Raw genomic sequence first — 5,391 nt, 5'->3', positions numbered from 1 at the left:
TACTCGAAGTGGATTTTCTGGAGCTACAGAAACCCAATTGGCGCGCTCTCAACGGCGTTGGAAAGTAGACATCCTGGGCTTTCCAGAAATATATAATAGTCCATACTTTGCCCAAGATTTGATGGCCCAAACCGGCGTTCAAAGTCACCCTCAGATTTCCCAGCGTTAAACGCCGGAACTGGCACAAGAATGGGAGTTAAACGCCCAAACTGGCACCAAAGCTGGCGTTTAACTCCAAGAAGAGTCTCTACACGAAAAATGCTTCATTGCTCAGCCCAAGCACACACCAAGTGGGCCCGGAAGTGGATTTTTATGTCATTTACTCATCTTTGTAAACCTTATGCTACTAGTTTTCTATAAGTAGGACCTTTTACTATTGTATTTTCATCTTGAGATTTTTGAATCTTTTGATCACTGGGAGGCTGGCCTCACGGCCATGCCTAGACCTTGTCCTTATGTATTTTCAACGGTGGAGTTTCTACACACCATAGATTAAGGTGTGGAGCTCTGCTGTACCTCGAGTATTAATGCAATTACTATTGTTCTTCTATTCAATTCCGCTTGTTCTTTGTCCAAGATATCACTTGTTCTTCAACATGATGAATGTGATGATCCGTGACACTCATCATCATTCTCACTTATGAACAAAGTGACTGACAACCACTTCTGTTCTACAAGCACACAAGGCTCTAGTGTTTATCTCTTGGATTCTTTAACCGGAATCTTCGTGGTATAGGCGAGAACTGATGGCGGCATTCAAGAGAACCCGGAAGGTCTAACCTTGTCTGTGGTATTCTGAGTAGGATTCAATGATTGAATGACTGTGACGTGCTTCAAACTCCTAGCAGGCGGGGCGTTAGTGACAGACGCAAAAGAATCAATGGATTCTATTCCGGCCTGACCGAGAACCGACAGATGATTAGCCATATGCTATGACAGAGCATAGGAACATTTTCACTGAGAGGATGGGAGGTAGCCACTGACAACGGTGAAACCCTTGCATAAGCTTGCCATGGAAAGGAGTAAGAAGGATTGGATGAAGACAGTAAGAAAGCAGAGAGACGGAAGGGAAAGCATCTTCATACGCTTATCTGAAGCTCTTACCAATGATATACATAAGTCCTTCTATCTTTATCTTTATGTTTTATTCATCATCTATACCCATTTGAGTCTGCCTGACTGAGATTTACAAGGTGACCATAGCTTGCTTCATACCAACAATCTCCGTGGGATCGACCCTTACTCGCGTAAGGTTTATTACTTGGACGACCCAGTGCACTTGCTGGTTAGTTGTGCAAAGTTGTGTAGTGATCACAATTTCGCGCACCAAGTTTTTGGCGCCGTTGCCGGGGATTGTTTCGTGTATGGACAACTGACGGTTCATCTTGTTGCTTAGATTAGGTATTTTTCTTCAGAGTTCTTAAGAATGAATTCTAGTGTTTCAAGGTGATGTTCTTATCATCACCAAAGCGGATTGATCTTCATCAATTTAGCTCTTGAATGCAATGTCCTGTTGAAGCTTAGCTAGCTATGTCTAATTCCTTTAGACTAAAGCTTTAGACTAACATTGCATGATTCCTGGAATTCTCATTAAGAATTTTGATACCTTTATTTTCTTCTTAATTTTCGAAAAAAAAAGTCCAAAAAAATTACAAAATCATAAAAACCAAAAATATTTATTGTTTAAGTCTAGTGTCTCATTTTAAGTTTGGTGTCAATTGCATGTTTCTGTTCTTCTTGCATTTTTCGAATTTATGCATATGTCTTCATTAATCTTCAAGTTGTTCTTGATGATTTCCTTGCTCTGATCTTTAAATTCTCTTGACTTGAGTGTTTTGTTGTTTGTCATATGCATTTTCATTTTGTTAGTGTCAGTAGTATACAAACTGCTAAGTTTGGTGTCTTGCATGCATTGTTATTTGATTTTAGTTGCATTTTGATTATTCCTCATTATTAAAAATCCAAAAATATTTTTAATTTGTGTCTTTTCAAGTCAATAATACAGAGAATTGAAGGTTCAGAACATACAGCAGAGGAATTATACAGAAAAAGCTGGGCGTTCAAAACGCCTAGTGAAGAAGGCAAACTGGCGTTTAAACGCCAGCCAGGGTGCCTGGCTGGGCGTTTAACGCCCAAAAAGGTAGTGCATTGGGCGTTAAACGCCAGAATGTGCACCATTCTGGGCGTTTAACGCCAGGATGGCACAAGAGGGAAGATTCTGTTTTTAATGCAAATTTTTTTCAAGTTTTCAAAATTTTTCAAAATCAAATCATATCTTTTCAATTAAATATTTTTCAAAATCAATTTCTTTCCTTTTTCAAAGATACTTGCTATCAATTAATGATTTGATTCAACATTTCAAGTATGTTACCTTTTCTGTTGAGAAAGGTTTAATGTTTGAATCATATCTTTTCTTGTTAGGCAAGTCATTAATTTTTATAATCAAATCTTTTTAAAATGTTTTTCAAATCATATCTTCTCAATCACATCTTTTTAAAAGCATAATTTTTCAATCATATCTTTTTAATCACATCTTTTTCAAAATAGTTTTCAATCATATCTTTTTAATTTCTAATTTCAAAATCTTTTTCAAAAATTACTTGATCTCTTTCTCACTCTTGATTTTCGAAAATCAAATTAAAGTTTTTCAAAAATGTTTTCAAAATATTTCACTTGATTTTCGAAAATTACTTCCCTTCTTCTCACATCCTTCTATTTATGGACTAACACTATCCCTTCAGGCAAAATTCGAACTCCATCTTCTTTGATAAGTTCGAATTTTCTACTTCTGTCTTCTATTTTTCTTTTCCTCTGACACTTCAAGAAATCTCTATACTGTGACATAGAGGATTCCACATTTTCTTGTTCTCTTCTCTTTCATATGAGCAGGAGTAAAGACAAAGGCATTCTTGTTGAAGCTGACCCTGAACCTGAAAGGACCCTGAAGCGAAAGCTAAGAGAAGCTAAGGCACAACTCTCTGTAGAGGACCTAACCGAATTCTTCAAAGAAGAAGAACACATGGCAGCCGAAAACAACAACAATGCCAACAATGCAAGGAAGGTGCTGGGTGACTTTACTGCACCTACTCCCGACTTCTATGGGAGAAGCATCTCTATCCCTGCCATTGGAGCAAACAACTTTGAGCTTAAGCCTCAATTAGTTTCTCTAATGCAACAGAATTGCAAGTTCCATGGACTTCCATTGGAAGATCCTCATCAGTTCTTAGTTGAATTCTTGCAAATCTGTGACACTGTCAAGACTAATGGGGTTGACCCTGAGGTCTACAGACTTATGCTATTCCCTTTTGCTGTAAGAGACAGAGCTAGGATATGGTTGGACTCACAACCTAAAGAAAGCCTGGACTCATGGGAAAAGCTAGTCAATGCCTTCTTGGCAAAGTTCTTTCCACCTCAAAAATTGAGTAAGCTTAGAGTGGAAGTCCAAACCTTCAGACAGAAGGATGGAGAATCCCTCTATGAAGCTTGGGAAAGATACAAACAATTAATCAGAAAGTGTCCCTCAGACATGCTTTCTGAATGGAGCATCATAGGTATTTTCTATGATGGTCTGTCTGAACTATCCAAGATGTCTTTGGATAGCTCTGCTGGAGGATCTCTTCATCTGAAGAAGACGCCTACAGAAGCTCAAGAGCTAATTGAAATGGTTGCAAATAACCAATTCATGTACACTCCTGAAAGGAATCCTGTGAACAATGGGACAAGTCAGAAGAAAGGAGTTCTTGAGATTGATACTCTGAATGCCATTCTGACTCAGAACAAAATATTGACTCAACAAGTCAATTTGATTTCTCAAAGTCTGTCTGGAATGCAAAATGCACCAAGCAGTACTAAGGATGCTTCCTCTGAAGAAAAAGCTTATGATCCTGAGAACCCTTCAATGGAAGAGGTGAATTACCTAGGAGAACCCTATGGAAACACCTATAATTCTTCATGGAGAAATCACCCAAATCTCTCATGGAAGAATCAAGAGAGACCTCAACAAGGTTTCAACAACAATAATGGTGGAAGAAACAGGTTTAGCAATGGCAAGCCTTTTCCATCATCTTCTCAGCAACAGACAGAGAGCTCTAAGCAGAACACCTCTGACTTAGCAACCATGGTCTCTGATCTAATCAAAACCACTCAAAGTTTCATGACTGAAACAAGATCCTCCATTAGGAATCTGGAGGCACAAGTGGGACAGCTGAGCAAGAAGGTTACTGAACTCCCTCCAAGTACTCTTCCAAGCAATACAGAAGAAAACCCAAAAGGAGAGTGCAAGGCCATAAACATGGCCGAATTTGGAGAGGAAGGAGAGGAAGTGAACGCCACTGAGGAAGACCTCAATGGGCATGCACTGACCTCCACTGAGTTCCCCAATGAGGAACCATGGGAATCTGAGGCTCAAAATGAGACCATAGAGATTCCACTGGACTTACTTCTGCCTTTCATGAGCTCTGATGAGTATTCTTCCTCTGAAGAGGATGAGTATGTCACTGAAGAGCAAGTTGCTAAATACCTTGGAGCAATCATGAAGCTAAATGACAAGCTATTTGGAAATGAGACTTGGGAGGATGAACCCCCTTTGCTCACCAAAGAATTGGATGACTTGTCTAGGCAGAAATTACCTCAAAAGAGACAAGATCCTGGGAAGTTTTCAATACCTTGTACCATAGGCACCATGACCTTCAAAAAGGCTTTGTGTGACTTAGGGTCAAGTGTAAACCTCATGCCTCTCTCTGTAATGGAGAAACTAGGGATCTTTGAGGTACAAGCTGCAAGAATCTCATTAGAGATGGCAGACAATTCAAAGAAACAAGCTTATGGACTTGTAGAGAATGTCTTGGTGAAGATTGAAGACCATTACATCCCTACTGATTTCATAGTCCTAGAGACTGGGAAGTGCATGGATGAATCTATCATCCTTGGCAGACCCTTCCTAGCCACAGCAAAGGCTGTGATTGATGTTGATGGAGGTGAGCTGATCATTCAAGTGAATGAAGAATCCTTTGTGTTTAAGGCTCAGGGATATCCCTCTGTCACCATGGAGAAGAAGCATGAAGAGCTTCTCTCAAATCAGAGTCAAGCAGAGCCCCCACAGTCAAACTCTAAGTTTGGTGTTGGGAGGCCACAACCAAACTCTAAGTTTGGTGTTGAACCCCCACATTCAAACTCTAAGTTTGGTGTTAGGAGGTTCCAACATTGCTCTGAGTATCTGTGAGGCTCCATGAGAGCCCTCTGTCAAGCTACTGACATTAAAGAAGCGCTTGTTGGGAGGCAACCCAATGTTATATCTTATCTATTCTCTTTTGTTATTTTATTTTATTTTGTAGGTTGATGATCATGAGAAGTCACAAAATCAATTGAAAAAGCAAAAACAGAATGAAAAAC

General features: G+C 39.5%; 1 non-coding gene across 1 annotated transcript; it reads right to left on the bottom strand.

The window, feature by feature from the left end:
• Positions 1-3,424: 3,424 nt before the first annotated feature.
• Positions 3,425-3,532, bottom strand: LOC130953436 (small nucleolar RNA R71). The gene has a single exon (XR_009075607.1). It is a non-coding gene; the product is annotated as a small nucleolar RNA R71 (small nucleolar RNA).
• Between the last annotated feature and the right edge of the window lie 1,859 nt (positions 3,533-5,391).

This window comes from Arachis stenosperma, chromosome 9 (genome assembly GCF_014773155.1).
Source record: "Arachis stenosperma cultivar V10309 chromosome 9, arast.V10309.gnm1.PFL2, whole genome shotgun sequence".
In the NCBI taxonomy this organism is placed as follows: Eukaryota; Viridiplantae; Streptophyta; class Magnoliopsida; order Fabales; family Fabaceae; genus Arachis; species Arachis stenosperma.
The sequence above is the reverse complement of the archived record's forward strand: the minus strand, read 5'-3'. Positions and strand labels throughout refer to the sequence as shown.